Source organism: Syngnathus scovelli, chromosome 5, assembly GCF_024217435.2.
Source record: "Syngnathus scovelli strain Florida chromosome 5, RoL_Ssco_1.2, whole genome shotgun sequence".
Taxonomy (NCBI): Eukaryota; Metazoa; Chordata; class Actinopteri; order Syngnathiformes; family Syngnathidae; genus Syngnathus; species Syngnathus scovelli.
The window spans coordinates 14,367,799-14,383,855 of NC_090851.1; the positions used below are offsets into that span (position 1 = coordinate 14,367,799).

Genomic DNA, 16,057 nt, shown 5'->3' on the forward strand with positions numbered 1-16,057 from the left:
GTTATTATTAGTTGAATTGAACACATGAGAACTTATGAAAAAACAACAGTTGTAAACTTTCATTAGTGCAGAAGAGACTGCAGGCCATTTTCATCATGATGAAACACAATTAACTGTCATAAAACATTCTCCAAGGCTGGGTTACATCAGAGGTTTGATTGCGCATAGATCATAGTCTGAAAATTATCTTTTGTTTTCGCACATGCTGAAAATGAGCCGTTGCGAGTCAGTGTCGGTTAGAAAGCGTTGACTGACTGCATAGCATGAGTCATTACAAGAAACGAGCATTATGTCCCAAGGACAGAACGATCCATCCATCCTGGACAGACACCCATTTTCAGAACATAACATAAAATAACATGACAGAACAGAAATAATATTGTCTGTGAACCTAACCTGGTAATATATTACCATCTGCTGTTTTTTCTTTTTTGTGTCACTGCAAAAAAAGTGGGTGACCGTACGTTGAATCGTTGTGAATAGTAAATCAGACAGCTAATGAGGTTTCGTTTCAGATTTGATTCTACACTTGGCTACAAATTCAACTTCACGAGCAATTATGAGTGCATTGGGAAATTCACTCAGCATGTGCACTAGTTCAAGTGTGACCGTTTGTAAATCCAGTACAGGCTCAATTTTGCCGTTTGGATATTCAAAGTGCACCAAAAACAATGTACCATTGTATGCACTTGGCGCTCCAACTGGAGAAACTGTGTGCTGGCTTAATTCATGAGAGGGGACTCTTCTTCTCCAAACACTCCCATCTATCTATCTATCTATCTATCTATCTATCTATCTATCTATCTATCTATCTATCTATCTATCTATCTATCTATCTATCTATCTATCTATCTATCTATCTATCTATCTATCTATCTATCTATCTATCTATCTATCTATCTATCCATCCATCCATCCATCCATCCATCCATCCATCCATCCATCCATCCATCCATCCACACACACACACACACACACACACACACACACACACACACACACACACACACACACACACACACACACACACACACACACACACACACACACACACACATATATATATATATATATATATATATATATATATATATATATATATATATATATATATATATATATATATATATATATATATATGTTGAAATTAGCTTGGGCAGATTTTTCTCATGCAGAGCTAGCCCTCATGCCGCCCTATATACTGCTAGACAGATGATGATCTTTCAAGACATTGCCAAACTGAAATACCCTCCAACCCCCATGTCAACAACTCAGTTGAAGATTATTATAAAATTATTAAGAAAAGCTGATGCTGATAATATTGTTAGTTAATGCTCATCTGTTCCAACACTGCAGCTTTCCTTAACTTTTGGCTGTGATATGTTTCGGTTGACGCTTCAAAGTACTAGTTATTTCAATATAAAAATTTGGCCAGAATGCCTACTAAGTCATTGGCAGAGAGTCTTGGTGTGGGGGTGGTTATTATGTTAATTAGCACTCCAGAGACCTAACTATTCATATTAGAAAATAAAAAAGTATTTTCTCATGTCCGCTGCAAGGCTTAATCAAAGCCATTATCTCAGTGTGTTGTATTAAAAACAAATAACCAGAAGGGAAAGGCTCGAAACGCGGTTGAAAGAAAAACCTAAAACATGTTCCCAAAAATTAAGATTTGTAGTTGAGACAAATAGAAACCAAAAGAAGTGTAGTGCACAAAATTGAGAGGATTAAAGAAAATAAGTGATCTGCTGTAAATATGCACAATAGTTTACAGTTACCTCAACATATGTGAAAATGCATATGAACATGTATCCTGCGATCAAATTCAGGGTGGAAATGTAGGGCAAAGAGTCACTTGGTCTGTTGCAAATTCTCAGCAACAGCTTTTTCCCTTTCATAAATCTCCCTCCCAAGGAACGTTGTGTTACATCAAAGGACCTCAGGATAGGTAAAATTTCAGATCAGCTATTTTCTCTATTGGAACTGTCGAATGAATACCTTAAGACCTTAAGAATTAATTATCATGTATCTTTTTCAAATGTGCCTCCATATCTAAGAAAGGAATGATGGCAAGTTATTCATAGCTGACTTTTGATCAATTCAATAAACAGCTTGCACTCAGAGATGTTCAACCTTTATAATCTGACCTCTCGAGTCAAGGTTTTTTTTTATGAAAATGTATCAAAATTGTTAAATTTGTGTGCATTTGTGTGTAAATTGTTTTATTTAGTTTATTCAGTGTTATGGAAGAGGTGCCAGGTTGTGGATGGTTTGGTATTCTGACTCCCGATTGTTAAATGGATACATTGATAAATTGCCATCATGACTTGTTTATTTGAACTTTAATCATCCAATCTGCCAAACAAGAGTTAATAGCAACGCTTGAATAGCCCAACAAATGGGACTTGGCACACTAAAGTGTAACCCTTAGTAAAAAAAACATGCAATTAATGTAGCCAATATTTCCAGAACAGGAAAGTAATATCTAATGAATTTATAAATAAACAACTGTATATATAATAAATAAACTATCTATCTATCTATCTATCTATCTATCTATCTATCTATCTATCTATCTATCTATCTATCTATCTATCTATCTATCTATCTATCTATCTATCTATCTATCTATCTATCTATCTATCTCTCTCTCTCTCTCTCTATCTATCTCTCCCTCTTTCTCTCTCTCTCTCTCTCTCCCTCTATCTCGCTATCTATCTAATTAATTTACAAATAAACTAATTTAACACTGCATGAAAAGCGGGAACTTTGGAGGTGACAAACTTAAAACTTGCACACACACGTCAAAATTCAGAGACCATCATTACCATGCCACCTATCTTATTCATTTTGCCTTAACTATTGTTATGCCAGAGGTGCGGCAAATAAAGAGGTATAATATGCTCTAAAGCAGGGGTCGGGAACCTTTTTGGCGGACAGAGCCATATATGCCCATTTTCTACAAATAATTTCCCGTGAGAGCCATACCATTAAAAAAAAAAAACGATAGGCTAGATACAATTAAATGCATGTATTTTAATTAAGACCAACAATTTTTTGAGTGTACTAATGTATTCTTTTTAATAACGTTACCAAAAGAGCCATACCTGGCTCGCGAGCCATAGGTTCCCGACGCCTGCTCTAAAGAGTTCAACTTTGATGACAATAGAATACTTACTAAATTTGCCAGTCAGCATATTTATATGTGCATAATGTATATCTTATATAATATATTAACACTGGGGTTGCACAGCATCATCATCATCATTTAAGTCATCAGGAATAAATTGATAAGTATTTAACACTGGTTTCAATATCAAGTTCTTGTTTGGACAGATAGAAAGAAGGACTCAATTGATTTTGATCCACCTCAGATTTGGCTATTATTATAACACTTTTCTTAGAATTAAATTGGATGTCATATTACACAGTCTTTACTCAACACTTACTTTAAGTAGTTGCTGTCGACCAGGACCATAAGGTGACATTACAACAGTTAGAGTGGTTCTCACTCTAACTTATTTGCAAGAACCACACGGGAGACAGTATACCCTTTTAGCACTTGCAAGTGGAGAAAACGTTTGTCACTGTAGATACAGAGATGTTCGAACGCAGTCTGCCTTTGGTCTGTTGCAAGAGCATATTTATTGAGAGAAAGCAGGATGGGGGTGACAGGTTTGATGAACCCCCAGCGTCTGGTGAGATCAGAGCAGGAGGTGTTCTAATTTAAAAAGAACAACTTTGATTGCTTCTTCTGCAGCTGGTCACCCAGGGCAGAGGATGCAAGCACTTTATTTTACTGTGTTGTGAGAACAGGACAGGTTTGGTTAATCATTATGAATGAATCTTTATTTTGAACATGATTTAAAGAATTTAAAACAATAAAAAAAATAACAACAAAAACAACAATATAGTCTATATTCCAACATAATCATACGATCAAAATAATCTATCAACCCTAACAACAACCAGGTCATCTGTATACCTTAGATCAGTGGTTCTTAACCTGGGTTCGGTCAAACCCTATGAGTTCGGTGAGTCGGTCTCAGGGTTTCGTCAGACCCTTCACTGCGGAGGTCTGAACACACCTGATTTATAGTGTAAATTCGTGATGACGTATATCTGAACTGGTCTCGCAAAGGCAACAGCAGAAGTCACACTGAATTGCAGGTATGTAATTTGTTGTGAGTTGATGCATTTTGTTGGTTTTGTTCTTTGAACAATGTGATGTTCATGCACAGCTCATTTTGTGCACCAGTAAAAAACATCTATGTCTGGAATTTGAAAAAAATATATTTTTTTTTTTCACTAAAGAGGGGTTCGGTGAATGCACATATGAAACTGATGGGGTTCGGTACCTCCGACAAGGTTAAGAACCAATGCCTTAAATAGTTAATGAGCCTGTTGTCCATCATTATCCCAGTTTTAGTCTTTTGTCGAAGTAGTCTCAATGACATTATTAAGAGCATGATTAAAGAGCACCGGTGACAATATCTCAATGCCTTACACTACTGGTGACAGGAAAGCTTGAAACCTTCCTTCATCTTACCTGTATGTAATTTGGTATATCATCAGTGCAGAATATGTATTAAGTATGGACGAACCTCTTGAAGTTTGATGAACAGTCTGACATGGTTGATGGGATCCACCACTTGAGTTCTGTTGTGCCTCTTATATTTAACCACTACTTCTTTTAGTAAAGACCACAAATCAGTGCCATGTCCATTTTTGAAACCAAATTGGTTTTCAGAAATCTTGTAATCTTGGAGATTGCCTAATAAAATAATATCTGGAACCTTATCTAATATACTTGCTAGAGCAAATGCCTTTCAGATGGAAATGTTCATTAAGCACCCCCCCCCCCCCCCCCCATGGGCAAAGTTTAGTCAACACCAAAACAATTGCATATGAAACTCTGTCTAGTCAAAATGCTGAAAGGCTAGTAACCAGTAGCCACAATTCAACTGTTCATCCAACCATCCATCCTCGTCTTCTGTTCATGGTCATGGGTGTTGCTGTTTATCTCAGCTGATTGGGGGGGGGGGGGGTTACACCGGTCGGAGTACACCGGAGCTTGTCACCAGCCAATGTTCAGGGCATGTATTGAGACAGGCAACCATTTGAACACCATTACCTGGGTTAGGAGTGTTACCTTTAAAGTGTATTCTGCTATAGTTAGTGCCATAATATTAAAGTAATGAAACTTGAATTCTTTATACTGCACAATTCAATTGTCTTGATACTGTAAAAACACATAAAACCTTACAAAATGTGTGATACTGCAGGGGCACGAATGATGAACCACGATATAGTGATTATATACGTAGATATAGTGGTGGAACACTGGTGATATTTGCATTATGGACATGCTATTTATTGTGCTCTGCTCAAGCTGTAGCAATTATTTACTTACAACTACATTGATTGCTTTGGTTGCAGTTTTTTTGAATGAGAGCCACTCAGCCCTCAAATCTGAGGCCATGTTTGTTTGAACCTAAATGGAAAGAGAACAGAAATAGGGATCTTGCTGTGTATTATCACTTCATGACTTCCATTCTGCCACACAGTCTGAATGGGGTCACTTGCAGGTGAAGAGGAACATCCTCTAAAATTGCATCATTTTGCTAGGTATGCTCACAGGCGATATGGTATTTTACAGGTCAGTGCCTCTAATAAGTATGCAACTCTAAGAGACACCCACCTGCTTTCTGTGACCTTTGGCAATTGGACTTGCTATTTTCCTCCATACCTCACCATCATGACCTATACACTACAGAACATCTTATAAAATGCCCTACTCCTAAGAGTCCTGCTGATTGATTGAGGTGATTCAAATCCTTACAATGTTTTCAAAAGCTCTTCCCTGTGATCTAATGAAACAAATATTCCTTTTAATAACAGGCTAAATTTTACTAAGTTTCTGAGCCTCGAGCCACTATTCATCGAAATTGTGACTAACAACAAATGTGAAAGTCAGAAACATGCCTTTCTCGCTGTGGTGATCATTGATAAAGAAGCCAGGAAATAAGACTCTTTGGTATCTCATATTCCTACTTTCCATCGGTGATAGGAACAGCAATTCTCTTCACTGTACTGAATTCCTAGAATCCATCCATCGACCCAACCCACGCACACCTCCCTCCATCCATCCATCCATCCATCCATCCATCCATCCATCCATCCATCCATCCATCCATCCATCCATCCATCCATCCATCCATCCATCCATCCATCCATCCATCCATCCATCCATCCATCCCCCTGCAGCAACACACCTGATTGAAATGATCAGGATTATCATGCTCCTTCAGTTTTTTCTCGCTCTCCCTCTCGCACTCTCTCTCTCGCCCTCTCTCTCTCGCACTCTGTCCCTCTCTCTGTCTCTCTCTGTCTCTCTCTGTCTCTCTCTCTCTCTCTCTCTCTCTCTCTCTCTCTCTCTCTCTCTCTCTCTCTCTCTCTCTCTCTCAGGAGGGTCAGATCTGCTTAGAGTTGCCAACATGCGTCTGAAAATAGAAGAAAAGTAGAAAAGTTTGAGCAAACTACTCTTCATTGCTGCTTCCTTTACTTGTTATTTGGTGAAACTTCATGTTCATGTCGGAGTTACACAGGACTGGCTCTGAACCTGCTTATCATAAAGAAGAAAGGTAGCAGATAAAGGTACTGCCGAATCACCTAGGATGGCTCCCACTCACCTAGCAAAGCACTTTTATTTCCCTCAATAAAGTGATGAGTATATTTATTTATTCCCTGTGCTGCGCCAAATGAATGCACACTGTCAAATGAGCGCGCAATCAAACAAAAGTGTTCAGAGCTTGCACAGACTTCTTACATTTCCTGTGTGGCTTTAACAACTCTTCCTTCAGTAAATCAAGAGCGAGTCGTCTTCAAAATATTTGTGACTTATATGTTGCAGGCAACCAACTTACTGCTGTGACAGGGAAAGGAATTTTTCTTTTTAATATGGAGTCTGCATACACAACTCACGGTGAGCATCACATCAAGGGACTGTGGCAGACATGAATAAAAAGTTAGATCCAAAGTACTTCATTAAGATGTGGTTCAGGAAAAAGATAGGAGGCTGCAGAGATTTTTATCAATCATGCACATGTGAGAATGCAAAAAAAAAGTTTATTTTTTTGTCCTAATTACAGTTACGTATATTAAATCATTAGTATTTGGTACAAAGGCTACTCGCTTGTGTAATGTATTTGAGCTGTCAAAATTAAATGATTACTCAACAACTAATCGATTATAAAAGCAATCAACGACCATTTTCAGGAATTGAGTACCGTCATTTCTTGACTATAAGCCGCTACTTTTTGCTCAAGTTTCGAACCCTGCGGCTTGTCGTCCGGTGCGACTTATCTATGGAGTTTTCGTGATTTTTGTGATAACTTGATCACTTATACACTCGTAAAAGGCTGTAGACCGTCGTTGTAGCACCGCTTTGCTGGGCGGAGGGAAATGTGACACGGTCACTGGGGAGGTTATTTTTCATATTTATTTATTTCTGCCTTCATGAAGGTGGAAGTGCCGAAACATGTCAGGTAATCGGCTATCACTTCCGCCTTCATGAAGGCGGAAGTGATAGTCGAAACATGTCAGGTAATGAAACCTAAATAATTTGTTTGTGATAAAAGAACCAGTAAAATAATTGACAATTGAAAACAAGATGAACATAGTACAACTAATTATTTTCATAGTTTGGCCAGGGGTGCGACCAATACTCAGGAGTGACTTATGTGTGGAAATTATTAACACATTGTTATATCATTTCACATGTTATTTTCACATCAAACTACATGAGGGCGCTCTAGGCCCGTGGAATAATTTGAACTGCAACTGACGATGGGTCAGATGTAAGCCACGTAGAAGAGGAAGCGCTGCATCTTCTGCTTCTGGAGTTAGTAGAGTTGTTTAAAAGTGACAGAGGATGAAGATTTCATTGGATTTAGTGAGGGTACGAGTTTATCTGGTGCTTAGTGTATACACACCCATGTTAACTGACTCAATCAGAAGCAACTTGACATCCTCGCAGTAGGGCATTATTCATTCATGACATGATCAACTTTGCAGATACATAAGGAATGGGTGTTAGCACTAAAACAACGGTGTTACAATGTTGTATTTATCAGCTTTGCGTATTAATAAGAGTGTGGAGAGGACAGAATTTCACAAATGGGTGTCTGTCACGCGATGCGTGCAGGGGGAGCGGATGGAATACAGTTCACGTGAGCACGCACAAACACACTTAGTTCGAAAGTTCTAGTCTGTTTGCACCACTATGTTAGAGATGATGTCAATCCATGTGTTTTGTGACACTAGTGTAAGGACCTTTGAAATGTGACGAATAATTGGAGAAAAACAACTATAAAGTCCATAAAGGTGAATTCTACTTGTGTAAATTACCAACACAAACATAACGCACTTTAGCTAGAGAGCAGGTTAACCGCAAGTATCCTTCGCTCCCATTGTTGAAAAACCAACTGAACCTCTGCAAGCAAAGGCAACATAGGAGAGGAAAAAACACCTCTATGTCACGCATCCGCATGACCCGGAAACAGCTCATCCCTCCTGCCCCTCCTGTCCTGTCAGCAGCAGTCACCTGTGGCTTTCTCCACACCCGTCTGTTCCCCACTACCCCTTTCCCTCCAATAAACCCCTTTTTGGTCCAAGCCGCATTTGATTGCCCTACTCCATTTCAAGACACTCTCTAATAGAGAGACCTTGAACAGAACAAAGACTCGCATGAGGAAGCTGTCTGCCTTGACCAAATGATCATTATAGACAAATCCGAATGGAACATAATTTAACAGATCAGGTATAAATCTTTATTTAAATAGCACTATCACAGCAGCTTTGGTGAGGAAGGCAATACGTAACTTTAAATAGAAAAATAAAAAAGTCAAATGCATAAAGGGCAACAGAAATCCTCTTCCTCCATTGGTTCACCCACACATTTCAAATGGTACCACATTTGTCACCAGGAGCACGATCTGTGGGGGCACAAAAGGGAGTTATACATCTCAAACAGTAACGCTCATCCGGGTGTTGGCAGGGCTTACTCAGTTGACTGTTTCCTTTAAACTTTCCTCCCCATGCATTCTACATATGTTTGACAAATCAGCTGCAAAATAAAATATTGCATCAAGTACTATGTACATTCTGCATATTATATAATTTATATGATTCATATTTTACCAGCGTCTTTGATTAATGTCTTGGTTATGTGCGGACAAACGGCTGTAATCTCCTCTTGGGCCACACAGAATGATTTTGGCCACTTATGATTGATTTTATGACACAATGCTTCGGGCCAGTTTAAATTTAGACGCGGGCCGCATTTGGTCCGCAGGCCAGAATTTGCTCCATATATAAGGCGCACCTGACTATAAGGCGCAATGTCGGCTTTTGAGAAAATTTGAGGTTTTTAGGTGCGCCTTATAGTCCGGAATATACGGTATATGACAACTTACTACAAGTTTCCAGTGGTTGCTTTCGCACGCTGCTTCGACCAGGACGTCATATAGTGGCCGGTCGAAGTACAAGTATTTAACCAATATAGTTAGTGTATTATATTGAACCCACCCTTACCTTCCTAAGACCCTTGGACCTCCCCTGCCAGATGGAAGTCTTTTCGTATGAGTCCATCAAATGACCTTTGATTCGAGATTTGTGGCCTTTGACTGTGGTAGCCAAGAAGGCATTTACCATCTACAGTATTAGTTATAGGACACACAAAACACATAGGCCATTACAATGATATTTTGTGGAGCAAAATATCAATCAAGTATTTCCCTCTCCATATGTCATGTAATACTGAAAGTAAAGTAAATTATATTAACAGGAAGTCATTATTCATTGTGATAAAATAAAGGTTTTACTCAAAGCTCTGGAGGGGAGGTAAAGTTTTAGTTATTATCGGCCTCTGCGCAGAGCAAACTAATGGGGATGTAGTTTGCTCTGTCGGAGAAGGTGGAGGTTGAGAAGTGGCAGGAAGGGGAAGTGGTGGTGGTGGTGGTGGGGGGGCTGTAAAGATCTAGAAACAGCAGAGGGAGATTGAGAGTGCCTTGGCCATTTGTGAGGAATTCTGGGCCCTGGTTCATTGAAGGGGAGGTGCTGGTCAATATTTATATTGACTTCCCCTTCTTTTACACCAGGGTCGCAGATTTTCCTTCCATCATTGCACTCTCCATCTTTCCACCCTTTTTGCTGCTCCTCCCTTACATTCTGCGGCACAACTTAGTCCCCCTGCAATCGCTTCAACTATTTCATGATCAACCTGAATAAAATGAGAAATAACATACAAGATTTTATTAAGAGAATGATTAATATTCGCATTCTTAGCACTAGTTGAATGCACTCACAAGAAAGTCATCAGGGACCTGGGAAGGGTAAAGAGCCTCTCTACCAAAAAGTACCGTAATTTCCGGACTATAAGCCGCAACTTTTTTCCCAGATTTTGGATTATAGTCAGGTGCGGCTTATATAAGATTTTTTTCGTGATTTTTGTGATGACTTGATCACTTTTATACACTCGTAAAAAGGCTGTGGACCACTGTTGTGCGGTATCTTGAAGAAAAAAAAATACTATTTTGAAACACTACTATGGCTGCTGCTTATTCTGGCTGTGTTGCTTGTGACTATTATGAGCTTTAGTAGGAATGCACGCTAGGTGACCTGCGTCAAAGGGCTCTAAACCCTTTCTCTTACTCTGCCATGTGACTCAGAGATTACATAAAGCAGTGGCGCTGTTTGGACCATCTGCATTGTATTAAAACCCAATCAATCAGCATTTAAATTCAATTCTTCTGACATTTTGCTCACCAAAAACAAGTTGTAATGAATGTGAACTTTTAATGCTATTTATTCAGAAGGTTACATTGAACCCTGAGGCTTAAATGGCGGCACGGCGTAATTATGGATTTTTACGGCTTTCTGTGTACTGTCTTTCTTTGTAAAAAACTCATGTGCACGTGTGGCTTATAGTCCGGTGCGGCTTATGTAAGAAAAAAACTAAAATATCCCTGAATTTTAGCTGGTGCGGCTTATAGTCCGGTGCGGCTTATAGTCCGGAAATTATGGTAAATAAAATGGAGAATACTGGGTCGTCAGCTGTTTTCTTTTGTCCAGAGGGCAAAGTCAGCTTCTCGAAGGTGAACGTCCCATGTGTCGGGCTTGTCCGCCACACGTTTACTGAGAGACCTGTAAGAACATGCTGCAGTAATACCTCCTACCTCTTGTGAAACACATGCCAGACGTGTGCATTAGTGAAATACCTTATTATGGTGCAATTTATTTTTTCTACCAATCTATTTGTCTGTGGGTGGTGGGGAGAGCGGAAGCTTCTCTGTATTCCCAGTTGTTTACAGAGGCTATAAATGACCTGCAGAAAAAGGTGTCAGAGTCAATATGTAATAAGAACATGTTCAAAGCCAACCGTATGGATACATTGGCATACCTCATTTACAAATTCTCTGCCTTGATCCGTTTATATCTTTTTGGCTGCGCCAAACTTATCAAGCACACACTTACGCATCTGAATAGCGTTTTTGGTCTTAAGTGGATAAGCCTCAGTCCACTTAGTAAAAAAGTCCACCATTACACAAATGGTCGCCAGTTTTGGTGGGCTTCAGCTTTCCTATGAGGTCCATTCCCACCAACTCAAACAGCTCTGTGACCTACAACAAGAATGTGCTATTGGTGACACTAATATAGTGTTCCCATAAAAGCATATTTTTGTGATACATTTTATTGCAACGGACTTACGGGAATGTATGATTTCTTATCCTTAGCAGATTCTGGCATTCAGAACATTCCGAAATCTAGAGATGGAGGTCATTCTTTAGTTGATTGAATAATCATTTAGAAAAATGCAATAACTTAATAAACTCAATAAAAGCGCTAAATGATGGCACCATGGGTCTTTCCAACACCACAGTGACCCCCATGAGCGCTTACATGCAAGTCATTAAAAACAGAGCTGGCCTCAGCATGTGTTTTGACAATCTTGTGGCGTCTGCATATATAATGCAGCTGCCCATCTGTATGGTAAAGACAGAAGGTATAGTTAAATGACAATTTAGATGATTTACTCATTTTAAATGCGTATAGTACAAGTAAATTGAATAAAAAAAATGTGAAATGCTTACCGTTCATGATGCAATTTTGAGCTCTTCTTTTAATGGTTGCCCATTGCACCTTCCTTGAGTCAGCTGACAATGTTTTATGAATGAGAACGTTTTCCAATTCATGTACTACCTTCCCATCCATCTCTGTCCGTGTCCGTGTATCCGTAAATCTAAAAATTAATTTGTCCGTGTATCCGTGTATCTATGTAGCTGTTTGTTCGTTTGTCTCTGTATGTCTCTGTCTCGCCTAAACTGACTGCGATGTTGAATGATTTTTGTAGCCTTTTTATAGACTATTAGTGCACAGGTGTGAACAATACATGGAGCCCCATCGCCAATTTACCTCACCTAGACAGACACCTACCGTATTTTCCGGACTATAAGGCACACCTAAAAACCTAAAATTTTCTCAAAAGCCAACAGTGCGCCTTATAGTCCGGTTAATTCCAAAATTTAAACTGGCCCGAAGCATTGTGTCATGAAATCAATCATAAGTGGCCCGCTGAAGACTATGAATCATGAATCAAAAAGACTATGGATCATTATTTTTTGATTAAAAAGTAATTTGTTACGTCTGAAGTTGAAATAAAAAATATAAAAATTGGAGAATGATTTGATTTGGATTAAAAATCTGACATGATGCATTAATGGTGCGCCTTATAGTCTGGTGCGCCTTATATAAGGACAAAGTTTTAAAATGGGCCATTCATTGAAGGTGCGCCTTATCGTCCGGTGCGCCTTATAGTCCGGAAAATTCGGTAGTAATACGTTCGTTAACTTCATTGACTAACCCCTGCATCTTGTACAGTGATGTGCCCTTGTTCCCTTTTCTGAATACCTAACGCAGTGGTGCAAACAAACTTGATCATTCAAACTAAGGCTGCATTCAGACCTGATTGTTTAGTTCGCTTCAAACGGACCAGGGTTTGATTGGAACGCTGGTCCAGACATTTTGTGCAGGTGTGAATACACGCAAACTAATCCCGGTGTGGGTTAAAGAAACAGACCGAGACCCACTTTTTCAAACACTTTCAAATGAACTCTGGTGCAGTTCGCTTCAAGTGTGAATACAAACAGCAAAGATCCGAACCAACAGCACAAATATGCATAGCAGGAACGCAGTGTGTAGGACTCGCATGTTTTCCTTTATTTTCAGGTCCGTGCTCTGTGTGCTGCCCTGGTCATTGCTGTCCAATGGGAGCACAGATCGTCACAAGCGTGGATGTGTATACGTCACTTGCAAACTGTAGTCTGAATAGGAACCGCACTAAATGAAAAGAATTAAGTTCGCTTTTGGTCTGGACCACACAAGCGGACTTTGCTGGTCTGAATAAACCCTAAGTGTGTGTGGGGTAGGGTTGCCACCTGTTTCTGACAAAAATCCAGTAAAGTTTGACCATTAAATTGACATTTTTGTTTGTAAGCAATGGCGCCCTTCACACATCTAACCCAAGATAAAAATCACCCTTCTACGCTGCAATTGTATAGCTCTAATTAGTAAAAATGACACTACTAGTTATTTGTTTAGTTGATTGTTTAATTTAATAGCAGGTCTTTATTTTGGTTTATTTTCAAAGTTTTTTTGTTGTGGGCACAGTAATGGGGGAAAAGGGGGAATAAATAATTAGGTTCCGTTGGCTTATCCATCTATTTACTATTCCGCTTGTCGTGGGCGTGATGGAGCCTATCCCAGCAGTCATCGGGCAGTAGGCAGGGGTCACCCTGAACCGGTTGCCAGCCAATCGCAGGACACACAAAAACGAACAACCATTGACACTCGCACGCACACCTAGAGACAATTTGGAGTGCTCAATCAGCCGACCAAGCATGTTTTTAGGATGTGGGAGGAAACCGGTGTGCTCGGAGAAAATGCACGCGGGCATGCAAACTCCACACAGGAGGGCCGGAGGTGGAATAGAACCCGCATCCTCCTAATTGTGAGGCGGACGTGCTAACCAGTGCCCCACCGAGCTGCCTCTGTTTGCTTATGTGGAATAAAAATAAAATAAAGTATGTAAAAAATAAAATCATATTTTGTAATTTTTCACATTCTTTAAGACCAATCAAATATAAAGTGTAAACAGCTTACCTGATTGCTTAATGTGGTGGATGGTTTGCTTGTGCTAGCCTGTGCCTCTGCTGCTTGTTGCTCTTGGCTGGGTTTGATTTTGATGTTTTTTAGATTTGGCATGACCATTTAATGTGGTTTTAGCTTCATATTTAAGAAGAATTTTCGCTGGGCACAGGTAACGCATTTCTTCTGTTTTAACCAGTCATTGTTAATACATGTCGAGCGTTTATATTTTTTATTTATTGGCCTGTCATCACCTCGTGTAGCACCCATCCCCCCCCACCATTTTCATGATAAAATTTCACTCTTTTTAGTCATTGGATCCGGTCCTTCCTTTCTCCATTTCCACCTCACCATTCCGAATGAGCCGTCACTGTATGCCACCAATATGGTATGTCATTTTTCTAGAGCCAATAAGGCTGTGCACAAGTTTACAGACGTAGGCGCGCTACATTTAAACTGAAATACGTGTTTTGCACAACATGTACAAAAATCTGGGACATCTCAGTGTTAAGTTGATCAAAGACACTGGTAAAATATTTAATTATATAATATAATATGAATACATGCTTGGTAGGCCGATTGATCACTCCAAATTGTCCCTAGGTGTGAGTGCGTGTGCGAATGGTTGTTTGTCTCTGTGTGCCCTGCGATTGGCTGGCAACCGGTTCAGGGTGTCCCCCGCCTACTGCCCGATGACGGCTGGGATAGGCTCCAGCACGCCCGCGACCCCCGTGGGGACTAAGCGGTTCAGAAAATGGATGGATGGATAATATGAAGGATGTACATATGTGATGCAATATTTTATTTCGCAGATCATTTGTCAAATATATATAGAGTCTGTGGGGAGGAAAGTTTGGAGGAAATTGTCAGTTGGGTTAGACCTGATAACATCCAGATGAGCTTTAGTCAAAGTCAAAGTCTGCTTTATTGTCAATTTCTTCACATGCCAAGACACATAAAGTTAATGTTTAATTTAACTTAAACTTAATTTAAGTTAAAGTTTAATGTTTGATGAAATGTATATTTTCCTTTTGTGCCCCACAGATAGTGGCACCATTCGGAATGTGTGGGTGAACCAAAGGAGAAAGAGGATTTCTGTTGCCATTTGTGCATTTGACGTTTTTTTTATCTTTCTATTCGGTTACATACTGGCTCTTCACCAAAGCTGTTGTGAAAGTGCTATATAAATAAACATCTTAACATGATCTGTTAAACTGTATTCCATTCGGAGTTCTCTATCGTGATCAATTGGTCAAGACAGACAGCTTCCGCACGCAAGTCTTTCTTTTGTTCTAGGTTTCTTTAGTTTTTCCTCGCCTATCCTGCTTGCACTTGCAGTTCAGTTGGTTTTTCAACAATAGAAGCGAAGAATGCTTGCAGTTAACCTGCTCTCTAGCTAAAGTGTATTATGTTTGTGTTGGTAATTTACACAAGTAAAATTCACCTTTATGGACTTTATAGTAGTTTGTCTCCAATTATTTATCAAACTTTAATGGTCCTTACACTAGTATCACAAAACCCATGCAATGACATCATCGCTGACATAGTGGTGCAAACAAACTTGAACATTCGAACTACGTGTGTGCGCATGTGTGTTCACATGCCTTTAAGGCCATTTTAATTTTAATATTGTGCTCTGATTTCAAACTTAACGGAACATTAAACTATCCTTGGCTGGGTGGGGCTGTGCAAGTGTACCTTTTCAGCGGTGAACTATTGTGTATCCCACCTGCTCCCCCTGTGTACGTCGCATGACATACAGTTTGTGAAATACTGTCTTCTCCACACTCTTAGTATTATTAAGTAAAGCCGATAAATATCAAAATGCCCTACTGCGAGGATGTCGTGAAGC

General features: G+C 39.5%; 1 protein-coding gene across 2 annotated transcripts in view; it reads left to right on the plus strand.

The window, feature by feature from the left end:
- The window catches only part of sorcs3a (sortilin related VPS10 domain containing receptor 3a), a 357,551-nt gene that overhangs the window by 123,383 nt on the left and 218,111 nt on the right, over window positions 1-16,057 (plus strand). The window lies entirely within an intron of this gene.